Consider the following 17,237-nt stretch of genomic DNA (forward strand, 5'->3'; position numbering starts at 1 on the left):
TGTGTCCCACAGAGGGACCGCTGACGGGCTCTGTCTGGGCGGGTGACCACTTGTGCTTCTGTTCCCGTGGCCAGAACTGTAGGGCTGACTCCTCCAGCTCCGCTAATCTCTTCGGACCTTTCTACCCCCAAGGTCTGGATGGCATGATGCCAGGAGTCTCCAAGGAACCTAAGATGTGCTGACCTCGACTGACCACTAGTACCCATGTCCACTCTTCTCAAATGTCTACAGCAAGAGTGGAAGGTGCAAATGCAGGCAGTCCTAGGGTTTCCAAACCACCAGGACTGATCTGAGGGTTGGCAGCCAATTCCTTACAGCTCCAATTGAGACAGCGCTGCTCCTCTTCCGACTGAGCCTAAAATATTGTCCCCCAGCCCCTCTCCCCCTCTCTAACTTTGTCCCTCCACTTGCAGCAGCCCGTTTGAACATGTCAGCACATAGGGATGTTGGTTACACAAAAGGCATCATTAAGTGCGATTGAAAATCAAACTGCTATTTCATTAATGGACCCATTATCAGGAAATACAGTGGTATTTGAATACCTGCCTGTGGTTACTATAGATACACCTCTCCTTGGGTTGCACTTCAAACAAATCGTTGGCGTAGCATTTCCAAGCTTTGTGCACCCGTGAGTGTTCTTTGATAGACGTAATTATCCCAGGCATGCTAGATGATCTTTATTTGAATGCTTCGAATTGATGAAAAATGCTGCAAATGCAGATTGTCGAAGGAAAAAAAGAACAGTGTAATTCATATCCTATCAGGTATTATTATTCCTTAAAAAAATGAAAATCAACGGGTCCATTACCTGCTCCTAGTTCTTATTTGGAATGAGCTGCAGGGAGATGACCATGCTCCACTCCCCACAGGAATTCTGGGAGCCACGACACCTAGAGATGGATGCCCAGTGACCCGGGTGCAGCCATAATCATGCTGGCACCTAACATGGCTGAGCTGCTAGCCTCTCTTCCCTAAAAGGTTCTTGACTCCTGGGAACATGTGAGATGGGAAACAAGATGCCCAAAGACAGAGAAGCTCCAGCTGAGCAGAGTTGGATGCATGGAAAGTATGGGTGGGAAAATGACTTCTTAATGTTCTGTCTTTCCAAGTCTGCAGAGAATAAGAGAATTAGAGCGCAGCCCAGAAGGGCAGCTGATGAGGTCCCCGAAGCGATGGGGCCGGGGGAGTCGTCAGCGTTCTCTGGGCCCGGAGTCTGCCCCTGACCGAACCGTGTGGCTCAGAACCCCGTATGGATGTGGCTTTCTCTCTGTTGGATTTTTACAGTCATGACACCTGGTTCATGAAGGAGCTGGTTCCTTGGCTCAGGTGCGTCTCCAGAGGTGACAGGTGGTTCTAATGGGAGGTGCGAGGAACCCACCCAGTCCACCAGAGCAACTTCTGACGCGGGCTAGCAGAGCAGTGAGGCCAAAGGTGTGCTGTCCGACTCCCTCACACCCACTGGGGAGCACAGAGGATGCCACGGGCCTTGTCATGTGGATGGCAGAGGTGTTCACACCACAGCGATCGGCGGTAGGAAAAGAACACCGCAGTGTGACTGCTGTGACATGTGGGCTGCTGGCATTTCACAGGGATTGCCTGAGAGATGGTGAAACCGGTGAGGATGGGGATGTCTTTTGTTTCCTATAAGCCAGTTAAAGGACCGTTTCATGCAGCTTGCAAACAACTAGTATACAGCGTGTCTGGTCAAAGCATTTCAAGGGAACTCATCAGGATAGTTCTCTAACAGAGCATAGGGAGGGGTAGTGGAGAGTCTATTTAGGCTGTGTCGCAGGATGAAGGGTAGTTTGAACTTCTGCAGCAGAGCATGGCGAAAGGAGGTGATGTGATGTTCAGAGCAGAGTCTCTGGCTGGATTTCCAGTGACTCCAACCATCTCTTTAAACATAAAACTGGTGTCTGGGAGGTGCGTTTGGCTGAGACCGAGCAGGTGGTTTCGGGAGTCAAGAACATGCAGGGAAGATGGGTTAGCAGCTGAGCCTCAGCATCCAATGACTGTTTTTAGGGATGCCTCCCTGCCTCTTCTCGTGATGTCTGCGGTGTCCTCCTCTCAGGGAACAGCGTAGGGCCTGAGAAGACAGGTGTGTTTGGTTTTCCTGATGTTACAGTCCAACCTATTACCTGCATGGGCTGGTCTGATCTCTCATTTCCCAAACTGTGCTGGGCTCTTTAAAATGGCTAAGCCCGTGTATCCCCAACTTTGTCAACAGCACTGCAGCTGGAGTTGATCAGTTCCCTCCTGCCTACTACCTCTCTGCAGCCCAAAACCCCTACCTGTTCACCCCCAGGCTGCTGCCAAACTGTTCCTCAGGCCTCCTTGATGCCACCCTGCCCTTCAGACCATGGGCAGACGGTTCCTTCAAAGCATGAACTTGGGTACTGTCACTCCCTTTCCTGAACTCCTCCGGGGGTCCCCTGGTGGTCACAGGCATCTCTCATTGCCTGGCCTGGGTAGCCCCTCTCTCCCTGGCGTCACCTTCTTTCTCTCCCCTCTCAACCTTGGTCCTGGGGGCAGGTCCTGACATTTCCATCTTCATACGCCTCCTGGTCTCTTCAATGCTGCATCCTGCCATCATTCCCCAGGGGAGCTCCCGCCCATCTTTTAGGCTAACTTCTGACATCCCTTCCCTTTACCAGGAAGCATTCCCCTGGCCCAGTGGCTAGTGAAGGAGCTGCTGCTCTGTCTCCATGGTGCCCCAGCACCTCATTCACATTGGTGATGGACATGGACCATGTTGGCGCCACACCCACACCTCCTCCTTGTCTGTGTCCCGACCCATCTCTGCCAGCCTGTGCTCCTCTGTCTAGGGCCCTCCTGGTCCTGCACAGTCCCCACTTCTGTGCCCGGCAGGCCAAGTGTCAGATGACTAGAGTCGCCCAGGAGCGGCTTCCCATCGACCTATCTTGGGAGACTGTCAGGAAATCCTCCAGCTCCCTCCGCCCTCAGGACAGATGACTCCGAGGTGCAGGTCTCCAGTGAGACTATCCCAGGTCCCCACAGTGGCAGCTGCCTTAATGGCATACCTCGATTAACTCCCTTCTTCCTGGGTCTCCCTCCAAAATAAGCATCTGACCCTTGAATCCTTGCTCAGGCTCTGCCTCTGGGGGAGCCTAAATGAAGGCAGGGTCCCTCATCAATCTGCTGTGGTCCCCGCTCTGAGCTCACCAGGGACGAGCTCCTGCCAGGCTGGCGGCTGTATCCCTGGTCCAGAGCATCCTTCCTGGGCATGTGGCTCAGCTTCAGTCAGTGCCAGTGAAGGAAGCACATGTGCTTGTTTCGCTCTTCAGCCAACAAGAGAATCGAAGGTTGCTGGCTGGCCTGCGGTTTGGGGCCTACTTGTGCCCAATTGTTTGCCTATCAGAGGAAGAATGGACAATTGTTGCTGGAGGCACTGTTATTTAATACTTTCTCTTCCTTTGTGATGTTCTAAGCTTTTCATGGAACTTACAAACTGGTGGGGGCAGGTGGGGTGGAGAGGTGAATACTTGTCTTTAAAATACATGGATGATCTTGACCCTTCTCTTGTTAGAGAAATTCACAAGCTCCTTGGCATTTGGGATCCCTGCTAGAAACATAGCCCTGTAGCCATTATTCCTCTGACTTTAATTAAATTGAGAATGATATCTCACCTGCAAGATAAGCCAAAAAAAAAAAAAATAAAAAGAGGGAGCGAGCAAAACTTGGAGATGTCCTTGTTTCTCTCCGCTTTAGCTCTGCATTGTGAGCATTTTTTTAAAAGGGAAAAATTCAGATTATTTATTGACTAAAATCTAATACAACTTTCTTCCTTTATTAATAATTATCCTTATTACTATAGAAACAGTACCCAAACAAACAGAAATTACCTGCAATTTTCTCTTGTCAAAGTTCACTCAGAAGAGTGGGCAGCTGAAGTGAATCCCCAGGAATACTTGAAAAATTATATAATTATCTACAAAGTGTACTAATGGTGCTAAAGCAAATGGCTTTTCATTTCTCTTGCCATCTTTGACCTCTTAGCACAAATAATCCCAGAGAGAGAGAGAGAGAGACTGCAACCACTTGCTCGCTAATGGGTAGGGGTAACTGCTGTGAGATTTGAAGCTATTTCTGGCAATTTCTGATAATTAATTACCTGAAATAGAGCGATGCTATATAGTGGACGGAGAAAAGATAAGACTGCAGCAGAGATGACATTTGGAGCCTGTTTAGCTTAGGGGAGACGGTTATGGGACAGATGGGAGGGCCCCCAGATGTGGTGTGTTTGCTCCCCTGGTTCTCAGGAAGTTGGCCAGAGGAATGGGGTTTCTGATGACTGGTGCAGATGACTTCTCCCTGGAAGAAAAGTTAAAGAGTGCATTTTCGGTGGTTGATACTATGCTGAGAAGGTTAACAATCGCAGTTGATATGGGGCATTTCAGCAGGTCCAGGGGTCACCACAGAAGGTGAAGATTGCCATCTTGGGGGCAGAGAAATGGAATGACTTGCCGAAAGTAGTTCAGTCTTGATCAAAAATGGATATTCTGGGCTTTCCTGGTGGCTCAGTGGTAACGCACCTGCCTGCCAATGCAGGGGACACAGGTTCCATCCCTGGTCCAAGGAAATCCCATGTGCCTCACAGCAACTAAGCCTGGGAACCACAACTACTGAGTCTGTGCCCTAGAGCCTGGGATTTGCAACTACTGAACTGATGTACCACAACTACTGAAGATCGTCCGCCCTAGAGCCAGTGCTTCCCTACAAGAGAAGCCGCTGCAATGAGAAGTCTGTGCACTGCAGCTAGAGAAGAGCCCATGAAGCAATGAAGACCCAGCACAGCCTTAAATAAAAACAATAAAATAAATAAATGTTTTAAAAAGTAAGACATGGGCTTCAACATACTTCTATTAGACTCTATTAGATGAGTTCAGTTTGTGAAGTGAGTGAAAGTCATTGAGTCGTGTCCGACTCTTTGCAGCCCCATAGATAGTCCATGGAGTTCTCCAGGCCAGGATACTGGAGTGAGAAGCCATTTCCTTCTCCAGGGGATCTTTCTTTTTTTTTTTTTTTTTCAGAGCTTTTATATTCGAGTTTATTCTTCATTTAACTTTTAAACACTACTATAGTTGAATATTAAAACAAAAGCAAGTAGTGAGCATATTATGATTATAGTCCTTCACTCAATCACTACTGCAATAAAACCCCAGCAGTGAGTGTTATTCACAGGCCTACTAAGAGGTCTGACACTGAACACCACCCCGAGGATGATGTTCATCATCCTCATATGCTTCTCCATTGTAATGACGCCGTCTTTCCTGATTTGGATCAAAGTCCACTAATTCTACCTGGTCCATTTCATCAGTCTCTTCTACTTCCTTCCTCTCAGGCAGAAGTTTTTCCAGCAAAGAGAGTTTATCAGGAGAGAGAAAGCCATTCTCAGGAAAGTTTACCTTAAATTCAATGATTAGGCGACCCTTTTCATATGGCCTACGATAAATTGGCATGCCTTCATTTAGCACACACTTGATATCTCCATGCTTGACGATCTGACCTGGATGAGAAGTGATGACTATAGTTCGGTTGTCAAGAGTAGATATTGGCTTCTGGAAGCCACACAATGCCTCAACCAGCTGTATGTCCATACACATGAAAAGATCTTCTCCTCGTCGAGTAAAAACAGCATGGTCCTTCTGATCTAAAACAATGATAATATCTCCTGGCTCCAGTCCTGGTTCTTGGTCTCCTTCACCATGGAATGTTATCTTCTGGCCATCTTTCATGCCTTTGTCAATATGAACTTTTCTTTTCTCGAACTATCTTCCTTCCATTGCAGTTTTTGCATCTATCTTTAGGACTGATCCGCTCCCCATGGCCCTGGCACTCCATGCAGACAGACTGAATTTGCTGAACCATTCCAGGTCCTATCTGATGAGTTCTTATTTGCATTCCAGTACCCCGGCAATTGGGACAGCATTCTACCGCTCCTTTCTTACCACCTCGGCCTTCACATTTGTCACAAATCACATTCTTTTGCAGAGCTAGTTTTCTTGTTGCACCATTATATAAATCTTCTAAAGTTACTGTAAGTTGATGCACAACGTTTTTACCTCTCCTCTCTCTCTGCATCCTGCCTCCTCCTCCGAAAAACATATCAAAGATGTCCATTGGGGAGCCAAAACCACCACCTGCTCCACCTTCTTTAATTGCCTGTTCTCCTCCTTTGTCATATAATTCCCTTTTCTTTGCATCAGAAAGTACTTCATAAGCTTGAGAAATCTGTTTAAACTTCTCGCCTTCATTTGGATTCTTATCAGGGTGGTACTTCAAGGCCAGTTTCCTGTAAGCCTTTTTCAATTCTTTTTGGGTGGCATTGGGTTTGACCCCCAAAACATCATAGTAAGTGGTTTCTTTCACCATTTTCTACAGCCGGTGAGCGGGGCCGATGCCGGTGTGGGGGAGCGGGAAGGAGCGCGTTGCTGTGCGCAGCTCGGGCAGCCACCGCTCCTCTGCCTTTCACCGAGCGTTCTGGAAAGTTCCCCAGGGGATCTTTCTGACACAGGGATCGAACCCAGGTCTCCCTCATTGCAGGCGGATTCTTTACCACCATGGAAGCCTGAGTTCATTTAATTGAATAATAAAAAAATGGGGACAGGGTGGGGAACTTTTTTAAATCAAGCTGAGCCTGCCCAAGTCTTTCTGTGAGTTTGATGATGTCATCAAAACCTCTCTTTCGACAGGTTGAAATTAACCAAGGTTGCGACCACCTCTGTGTATAAGAACCAATGGATCATGAAAGAGGGGAAGCATTTATTCAGAATTCTTTACCTAGGACTCCCTTAGGCTTCCTGGAGAAAAAATATATCAGCTCACACTTGGTTGCTGCCCTTAGGACTCTCAGATTAGCCCACTATGTTCATGCATGAGCCAGTTAATCAGCAGTTCAGCGGTGGCTTGTTTATAAGGAGATGGAGAAGGAGAAGTGGGTTTGGGCATGGTTTTTGGCCCAGGCAGGGGGCATAAGACCTCTCTTCCTCCTGGAGCTGCGACCTGAGTGTGAGATGCTCCTTACTGTTCGCCACAAACTCTGAAGCCAAGAGGAAGTCAAACGCACGCGAAAAAGAACCTTCTCTCTTTAGTGATTGAAGAGGCTCAGGAGTGAGAGGTGTGGAATCAGTGTTGACACAGAGCCGGCTTCGAGTGGAGTGGGGAGGCTGTTTAAATAATAATAAAACACTAACTGAATGGGAAGATCCATTTGTGTATTGGTTTCTGAAATGAAAGACGAGGACTGCTTTGCCTGTAATTGCTGTCAGGCTTTAAGCAAGCCTCTTTTCAGAACTCTCCTTTTCATGCGCCCGTGAAAATTGTTACCAAGCAACAAAGCAGGTCTGCAGTGGTGTGAATTCAGGAGTGATGGACACGGAGACCTTCCAGCCAGCGGCCACTGAGTGACGCCCGGGCTCTGGCTGGGGCAGGGCCTGCCAGATGTTCAGGATGGGACTGGGGGTGGGGAGGACAGGGTGTGAGGTTAAAAGTGTTATAAATAAATGAACAGATGTGTTTTCACGCACCGCACAGCAGCTCTGTATGGTCTGATTTTTTTTTTTTTTTTTTTTTTTTGCTGCAAGATGGTAGCATCAAAGGGTGGGTGTGCATCTCTTTGTGGGGACAGTTATGTCCAGTTCAGCCTTGGCCACCCGAAGCTGAAGGAAAAGTCCTGATTCAGGACTCCAGGGAGACCTGAGAACAGGGTGGTCCTGAAGCCCCAGTTCCCTTTCTGAAGTACAGCAGTGAACTGACCACCAGGGGCCTGGACCCACTCAGTCTCCCTCAGTGGTACCTGGAAAGTGGATCGGTCAGGTCTCATCAACACTACCTTGTCCCCTCCGAGTCGCTGCTCTGACCTGGCCGTCTCTGTGCCTGGAAACCCTTGGAGGCTGACCCAGCTCCCGTGCAGCACTGGCTGTACTTGTCTGAGGGCGTCTGAGGCAAGTTCTCTGTTGTTTCTCAGTTGTTATTCCCTCCAGCTGGAGATTCTGCCCTCATTTGGGGACTACCTAGCCTGATTCTTGGTCACCGGCTGCCTTCCCCAGGAGCGATTTTTTCCTCTAACTTGAGTGACTCATCCACCGCCTTTGTGGTTTCCATCACCTCCACACCTTGTTCCACTGCAAGACACAGCAGTTCACTTGCTAGAAATGCAGACAGACAGATATAAAATAAGCGAGGCAAACCATACAAGAATAGAGAGTGAACTTTAAGTGTACAACACACGGTCACTCCTGGATGATGAACATGGGGCAAAAGAAGTCAGATGTGAAAGTGCACGTCCTGTGTTGTTCTGTGGATGGGAATGTCAAGAACAGGTTAGGGTTGGAGGGCTAGAGCACAGAGGAACATGAAGAGTGCTGAAAATGCTCTGTCTACACCTGGGGGCTGGGGGCGGGGGGTGATTACACCAGTGAGGTTTTGGGACTTTTAAGTGCTCTGGACTGTCTCCGGGTAAGTTATCCCTCAGTTTAAAAGAGAAAGGAGACCCAAAGTCCCTTGCCTAAATAGAGTAATTTGGTTTGGGCCCTTGGCAAAATCAGAGATTCTCCCCTCTGGGTTGGACTAGTTGACTACCTTGGGGGAGACAAGGTGGGGGGCAGAACTTTCTAGAGATCTCTCCAACCTAAGAGGTGTGGTTCCAGAACCTGCCACAGACCCAAGACCCAAGATGCTCATGTCCCATCATGGGATCTCTGATTTGGATTCTCTGCATCTGTGGAATCAACCAACTGTAGATCCTGTAGGAATAAATGTATTCATTGGAAAAAAAACCTCAGTATAAGTGGATGTGCACAGTTCAAACCCACATTAATAAAGATCCAACTGTAGACAGATAGGCCACAGTTAGATAGATAAATGACAGATAGATGATCGATAAATGATAGATGGATAGATTGTTGTTGTTCAGTTGCTCAATTGTGTCAGACTCTGCCACCCCATGGACTGCTGCATGCCAGGCTTCCCTGTCCTTCACTATCTCCTGGAGTTTGCTTAAATTCATGTCCATTGAGTCAGTGATGCCATCCAACCATCTTATCCTCTGTAGATAGATATAATGGAAGAATGGGCCATAGAGGCAAAACTGAGCAATTAGGGCCCACGAAATCTTACTGCATTCCCACCTGCACTTGGCCTGGCCAAGGTGGTGGTGGCCTGGACCCGGGCAGTGATAGTGAAAATGAGAAGTGTTCAGAGGCTCTGTGTGTCTCTCAGATAATTCTGGCCAGATTAGCTGATCCACAGGAGGTGGGGTAGGAAGGGGAGAGAGTCAGTGCTGACCTGGGGGGGGGCTTGTTCTGCAGTAGACACCCATTTCCTCTTGCCCAGTGTCAAGAGCATTTTGGCCTGCGAGATTCCAAAGCCTGGTGAGTTCAGATCCTCCCCAGATGAGGACGATCTCCAGGACAACCAGGACCAAGCAGAGGAGAAGGTGGGTATGTCCACGGGAAAGCTGGCTTCCGTCTCTAGGAGGAGCTGTCATCACGAGTGACCCCTGGCGGCTCCTGAGTGCAGACACGGCCCCTTTGACATCAGCCTTCTGCAGCATCTGTGGGGAGAGGGGTGGGAAGGGGCGGGGAGGGGCTCCCTTTCTGGAGCGGGCTGTCTTCCCTTGTGTCAGCTCCTCGGAGCCCTGACACCAGGACTCTCCTTGCAGAGCGCTTGATGGAGATCAAAGTGCGCGTGTGCATCCTGTTATCCCGGAGCCTGTCTCCCCCCTGCCACTTTCAACGAGATTTCCGAGTCGTTCCGGGCACCTTCAGAGGAAGCAGTGCTCTCGCTCTGGCTGGCTCATATGGAGCAGCTCAAAGAAAAGCGTCTTTGAAAGCTTCCTCGCCTGTGTACCGCTTCCGTGAGCGCGGCCTGCTTTCCTGGGCTCCTGGCTCTGGCCTGCAACTCTCTGATCCATCTCATTTCCAAGTCCTTTGTGCAGAGTCCTAGCAGCCGGCTCAAATGGGAGCAATTAGCTTCAGCGGGTAATTAGGCTTCTTTGCTGGCACTGGGCTTGAGCTGCAGGACATAATCGACGATTTTTACTTCAAGTCCACTTTGTATCACCTCTCCCAAGCCTGAATCAAATGGTATGGTGTTTAGAAAACCCAATTACATTCCAGGAGCTTCCAAAACACTCACAATATGTTCTAACGAGGGTCCTTGCCATTAGCTTTAACAATGAATCTCTTCCCTATCTTTGCTATTCAACATTTCCCTGTTTATAAGGACTTAAAAGCTGACGCTCTGACACTTTAGCCACCTGATGCGCAGAACCGACTCATTGGAAAAGACCCTGATGCTGGGAAACATTGATGGCAGGAGGAGGAGGGGGCAACAGAGGATGAGATGGCTGGATGGCATCACTGACTCAGTGAACATGAGTTAGAGCAAACTCTGGGAGATAATGAGGGACAGGAAAGCCTGGTGTGCTGCAATCCATGCAGTCACAAAGAGTCAGACACGACTGAGGAACTGAACAACAACAAAAGACAAAAGTATCTCCTGACCACCCTGAATCCTATCACGGGTCAGCCGCAGGGTGGGGAGCCCAGGGTGCTGCTTTAGCAGCTTGGGTCATACATTTCACAAAGGGGAAAGACAGTGAAGATGAGGAGGGTTGTCTTAGAAAGATTTCACCACCCAATGGTCACAAACGGCATTGAAAGGTGATCTTAGGGGTCAAAGAAGAGGGACTTGTGGGAATTTCCATGACATCATTTGCTAAGACCCCACTTCCTACCGAGGTCACCACCTTCAAAGACATGGCTCCTATTAATGTAGAGAAGGATCTTTGCAGAGTCCCTGAACTGTCAGGCATCCCCACCTCTCTCTCCCAGACATTTCTGTTCATTGCTCTTAACTCTGTTCTCTACAACACACAGTCTGGGAAGAAACTCCACAGAGTGGGAGCATTTCAAGTGCTTGAAGGGACATCTGTGACCTTGAGATACCTTTCTCTTGCTAGTCACACACTCCTAGGTCCTCCAAAGGTCCTAGGTCTTTCTGTTCACACCTGTGTCCCCCACTTGGACAGGGATCCACAAGCCAATACAGTGGCTTTATGCCAAGGGAAAAGCATCCATCCAGGTGGGTGAGCTAAGCAAAGGCAGTTCCTCTGGGAGGTACCTGTGGGCATCTGGCTGAGCCAAAGGCAATTCTGCGCTAAGCAAGAAGGAGACCAAGGACATGGGGAAATTCAACCCCCATTCACCCTGATAGTCAGGGTCTTTGGAAGATGCTGTGATCTTGCCAAGAGTAGGCACCATGTTCTGGAAATTAACAAGTGGAAGAGCTGGTTCTCACACAACAGGGATGGACACTCATTGGACAGGCAAACATCACAGGGATGCACATGAGGAAATAACATCTAATGGCCATTTTCACCTTGGGGTTCATGTTTGTAGCACCTGAAGGATGAGGAAGTCAGGAGAACAATAAGTCATGGGAAGTGCCATCCTGGGGAGGAAGGGACCCCAACTGCTGTGGGACCTGGTGGGGTCCTGGCTCCACCCCTGCTCACTTTGGCCACATGTTTACTCCCCCCTAGTCTTGGTTTCCTTGTTTATAAGACAGGTGGGGGGATGCACACCCACTTCAGAGAGCTGTTCTGAGAGACAAAGGCTGTGATTTCTGTAGTGCTGCTTGCTAAACTTCTATGTCCCATATGTACTTGAGGTAGGATTATGTCGTCTAATTCATGTTTGGCCAAGATTCAGAGCATCTTGAATTTGCACAGAGAAAAAGCACTCAGGAGCATGGTGAGAAAATTGAAGGGCTCTCCTCACTTTCTAGGAAACAATATGGGAGCCAGGTGGATCTGCTAGGGCTTAGAGCAGGAAATAAAGACCACTTGATGGGGTAGAAGGAGACAGTGACTTAATATGAGGAGTCAGGTGTTTGTGAACTGGCTGGACAGGTAGGGAAGTGAATGCTAGTGATGCACAGACCAGTCAGCCAACATAGACCACATATCCTGCAGAAATGACCTGCCAGGGGGCTACCACCTCACCTACCTTTGGGAAGGTGGGAAATTGGGAGACCCACCGATCTATTGATGACATGTGGGACTGTGATCTCCCCATCTGGGTGCTAGGCTACGATCATAACCACCAAGATTCTCAGGCTTCATCCTGGCCACCACTTCCTGGAATGCAGGCTGGTGACCTCACACAGACTGGTTGAAACCAGACAGAAGGAGCAAGAATATGCTTCCCTTCCGTGTTCTACATCCCAAGGAGAATGTCTGATAGGCAGAACTAAATACTTGCCACCTGCTGCTGTTTAACAGGCTATCATAAATTTAGCACATGTTGATTATCTCGTAGGTTCTGTGGGTCAGGGGGCTTGGCTTGGTTCTCTGCCTTGGAGTTTCTTAGAGGTGGCAAAGAATGTGCTGGCCAGGACTGGGGTTTCATCTGAAAGCTTGACTGAGGAAGGACCTGCTTTCAAGCTCTCTTAACTGCTGGCCAAGTCCATTCTTCCAGGACTGTTGGGCTGAGGTCTCGACTTCTTGCAGGCTGTTGGCTGGAGGCTATGCTCAAGGGATTGTTGGGGCCACCTGAGTGTCAGCTTACTGCAGAAGGGACTCTGGAAAATATAGCTTTTGGCTGATCAACATCAGCAGGACAGGAAGCACTCAAGAAAGAAGTGTGAATGGATACCAAATTCCAACTGACCGTATTAGTGAGCAGGAGGAAATTAAACAACACCCAGCACAACAAGGAAGACCTTCAGTGGATCTAGTCTGGCAAATGGCCTTCCCTACCTGCCTATCTGGTGACTATCAGGTCTTTGGAGGTCTAGCGGCAGCTCAGAGGCCACTTTCTACAAATGCCCCTGCAGATGAGCCAGGTCCATGAAGCAAGGTCACATCCTATTGCTGGAAGGAGCCTTCTGCTCACAGAAGAAGATAGTATATTAGAATCAGTAATACAGTAGCAACCCTCAGCCCCTCCGTTGAGTCCTGGAGTCTCCACCTGGACATCACTCATCTCTCTGGCCCCAGGATCCTGATCTGATAAACGGGATCATGATGGTCTGCACCTCCCAGTGTGGTGAAGAGCTGATAACCATAGAATTATTAATGTTTTAAAATAATTGAGCTCTTAGCACATTTTCCAGAGCATGGTAAATACTCAAAAAACATCGGCTATTTTTATTTTTCAGCCAGATGCCCTCTTTCCCCAGATGAGGAGACTGAGCCGGAGGGCTAACGTGACTTCAAAGATTTTCAGTAGCCAAATGGTCCTGGGGCTGGTTAGTTAGTGGTGACAGTGAGTCCAGAAGCCAGTCCTGCAGCCTTTTTTCCATAATCTTCAGGAGAGATGTTTCTAATAAAATAGACAATTCTTTCCCCTGTTTAGGTTGGAACATATGAGACTGGATTTTAGTTGCTTTATTATTATTATTATTATTTTTAGGAATTATGTACTTAAGATTTTAGTACTTAAGTACTTTAGTACTTAAGATTTTATGTACTTAAAATTTAGCAAATTTTAAATTTGCTGCATGTTGACTAGTTATGGGAGACACACTCCCCTCTACAGCCTGATTACCTGGGTACATGTATGGCTGGCTGTCTAGTGTTCACAGAAGTCCCTGGCTCCTTGATCAAGGAAATACCCATGCCTTGACCTCTGCCCCCAATGGCCCTGGATCTGAAACTAAGATCCTTGAAACTCAGGCAGAGGGACAGCTGGTTTCCTGTGATGAGTCTGCACTAGAGAAACCCAACAATAATTTTTCCTGATTTACTTGAAGATCATTGCTTCCAAACAGGGTTTGGTTTGGTCTCTGTATCCTGCTTACTGGTGTTTCTCTGACAGATAAAACCTGGCGTGACTTGGATCCTTCATTAACTAGGCTGAAAGGGACAATATCTATCACTGATGTGCTGTCATAGGCAGGTAAGTCCCGTTGGCCATGGCTGCACTCTGAGACTAGCAGAAGGATGAATAGATAGCAGGCAAGGGTGGCAGCTCTCGAGCTTGGAGGTGACACTCCAGCATCTTGAGATGGCCTTCGAGGCCAGTGAGAAGCCAAGTTGGTGTATGACCCTAGGGGGACATTCCCAGTTGAGAGGTGAGCAGGAAGCCCATCCCTCAATTCACATCTAGTGGTTCCAGCTTCCTGGTGACCCTGAAGATCACTCTGGGCAGGATGGAGGATGGGAGGAACTCTTACGTCCACTCACAGAACATTTCACTAGACCCTCTTCTGGGGACTCTCTGCAAGAGCCCCCTGGGGGGGATGACATCACCAGTGTTAGAGTTGGTTGAATTTTTGTGTTTAAAATAAAATGTGTAAGTGTGCAGGGAGGGGGGAGGGTGGTTGGGGTGCACATTCAATTCACCCAGAGTATTAAAACAAGAACCTCACCCAGGCATCTTGCAGGGTCTCTGTTTAATTGGTCCAGGGTGGGACCCTATTGTTTGTATTTTTCAGAACACCCCGGGTGATTCTAATACTCAGTCCAAGTTGAGAGGCTCGGGTACACACAAATAAGCTTGTGTACAAAATCTCCCCATGTGTACAATTTTTTATTCACTCATCCACAATATTTACTCCTCCTATTTATTACCATGACAAATGGTGACAGAGAAGACCAACACCAGGCCAGTGGCTCATCAAGGAACAGGGCATATCTAGATACCTTCATATACATTCAGAAGGAGCTGGCATTTGCCGAGGAGGCTACTGAGAATGGGAGGAGCTGGATGATTTTGGTTCAGGGCAGGTACATTATGTTTGGGCCACAAAGTGAGAAATTTCACCTTGGGAATCTTGCAATGGAGAATGGTAGCCACTGCCTGTAGTAGGAACCCAGTAATTCTTAAGGAGGCATGGTGGGTTAAGCCTCCCACATGTTGGGTTGTTTGGAGTGATCCCATTATACAGCCTAATGGGAAGATGAGCCAGGATGATAAGGCCTGAATGGGCAGCTGCAAGTAGAATGCCAGCCAGTGTGTTTTCTTTTAGACACTCAGATTCATTTCATTCCTAGTGAATTTTCAGGGGACACGGCAGGATGCACCGACAATTTAGAGGCAGAGCCTGTGGAATCAAATGGATGGAGGCTGACCAACCTATTCATGCTTGGAGGGAGCACCTGGCAGTATGGGGACAGATGGCTTGGGGGAAGAGGAAGGACTGGAGGCAGATGGCTGTGGGTTCAAACCCAGTTTGTCCTGCTTATAGACTCTCCCATGTAAGGCACACATCCTTATCCGCACCAATAAGAATTCTGACAACTGCATCTTGGCATCACAGTCAGACCAGTGCTGAGCCTGGAAAGTCCCAGGTGCCACAGCTGTTGCACAAGAGGTGCTTAATGAACTGTAAACATGCTGGGTTTGTATCAGCTACCTACTGCCTCAGTGCTGTGTAACAAACCATCACAACAGTAACAGCTCAGGGAATAACCATACAGTCTTTTTCCACCCACGTACAGGTTGACTGGGTTGCTCTGCTGATATGACTCAGGCTCAGTGGACTCACTGGAGTTGGCTTGTTCTGAAGTTGGCTTCAGGTGGCTTGGAGCAGCTGGACCAGCCTCCACTCACTTTTTTTTCTGACAAGTTACCCTGAATATGTTCTCTAGGGAGTAGCAGGTGTCAAACCATGAAGGGAGATGCCCAAGTGACTTTTCCAGTCTCTGCTTGAGTCACAGATGCTAACATCCTATTGACCAAAAGTCACCTGACTGAGCCCAACATTCACAGAAAGGAACAATCCTGGGACAGAGTATGGATGCTGCACAGGCAGCCACTTTAGGGCCTTGGAGGCAACCACATTTTCATGGAGTTTGTGGTAGAAAAACTTGGAACTGGGAGATATTCTACAAATTTCATGTCCTTTCTCATCCTGATCTGAGGTTCTGTGATAACCAGTTTGATGAAAGGGGTACACATGCAAGTCATGCAGTTGATGAATGTAACTAGAAGACCATGATGACTAGGTGAGCCTGAAGAGGTGGAAACCAGAATAGAATATGAAGTCCAGAGGCTGCAATGACTCAAAACAAGCAAAATGATAGAATGTCCCTTACAATTGGCCAAAAAGCCTCCTCTATATAAGACCTTTCAGAATGCATCTGTTGAATGTACATTTTTCTTCTGCAGTTTTCTCAACAGTAAACATCGAAATAATTGAGCGTTTGCTGTTCAGAGATGCCTTTTGTGTGAACTAATAAATGTCTTTCCATCTTGTGTTTGGGGGAGAAGTTCAATAAAAATGGTCACAAATGATTAATGCTGCCTACTGCCAAGATGTTAATTGCTTCATTTCAGAGTCTAAACAGTGGGTCTTCCTGGGCAGCCCCCCTCCCAGGACTGAAAGGCTAATCGAGGAACAAAGGCTGAGTGGTACTTGCGGGTGATGGACAAACCCCTAAAAACAGAAGGATCCTGAGAAAAGGGGGTGGGGTCCTTCTCAGAGCTTCTCTGGACCCCGAGCTTCCCTCTTTCTTTCCAGAAAGCCACTAACCTGTGGGTGGCTTGGGGGGACAACGTGTTGACTTTTTGCCCACAAATCAGTCTCCCTTATCCCTTGAAGGAACTCTCCTCTGCTGCTGACTTTGAGAGTATCATTGCTGGGTTTAGCCAATTGGGGACCAGCCTCCCAAATCTTGACTTCCTTCCCTGGGATGCCCTAACTCATATTTACTTTCACTTAAAAGGGTATGATTTCTTTGGAAGAAATCAACAGTTTCCTCTGCATGCCAGGCTTGTTTTATGACATTAAATGTTTAAATAAAAAAAATTACACATGTATCATGAAATGTTGATGGAGTGATTATTTTTATTTTGCATGTGGGGATTACCAATTATAGTTCTTGGATTCTGTGCAGAGTGGAGTGTGTTAGTTCCTGGCCATCTTTCTGGGTGATACAAAGGCCCCCCCACCTGGCAGCTCTGTCTGTGTCATGATGGTCCCAGGAAAAGAGAAGAAAGATGGGGGTTGGGGTGGAGGGAGAACTAAGTGCCCCCAAGGGGTGGGAAGTGGGGAATTCTCTGCCTTTGTGCCCACTTTCACTCAGCCAACCAGTCCTCCAGGAAAGTCAGGTCCTGTGCCTTGCAATTTCGTGGCCCTTTGGGGTCTGCTGAGTCTCTGGTCATGGCCAGTGCTTGAGTGGAAGTGTCTGTATTTAAGCCATTACCTGAAGCTTTTTGATCTCTGACCTGGAGCTCCATGGAAACTCCTTAAGCCTCAGTTTCAAC

At 48.1% G+C, this 17,237-nt stretch overlaps 1 long non-coding RNA gene and 1 pseudogene across 2 annotated transcripts; both read right to left on the reverse strand.

Moving 5' to 3' along the window:
- Positions 1–393: 393 nt before the first annotated feature.
- On the reverse strand, positions 394–12,177 carry LOC110142098 (uncharacterized). Of its 2 annotated transcripts, none has more exons than XR_002315228.2 (4): positions 12,033–12,177; positions 4,133–4,332; positions 3,184–3,372; positions 394–708 (listed from the first exon to the last, which is right to left on the reverse strand). It is a non-coding gene; the product is annotated as an uncharacterized lncRNA (long non-coding RNA). The 2 variants fall into 2 exon arrangements; XR_002315226.2 differs by having other exon boundaries at positions 394–2,086.
- Positions 5,055–6,408, reverse strand: LOC139036726 (dnaJ homolog subfamily A member 1 pseudogene; annotated as a pseudogene).
- Positions 12,178–17,237: the final 5,060 nt, after the last annotated feature.

This window comes from Odocoileus virginianus, chromosome 9 (genome assembly GCF_023699985.2).
Source record: "Odocoileus virginianus isolate 20LAN1187 ecotype Illinois chromosome 9, Ovbor_1.2, whole genome shotgun sequence".
NCBI lineage: Eukaryota > Metazoa > Chordata > Mammalia > Artiodactyla > Cervidae > Odocoileus > Odocoileus virginianus.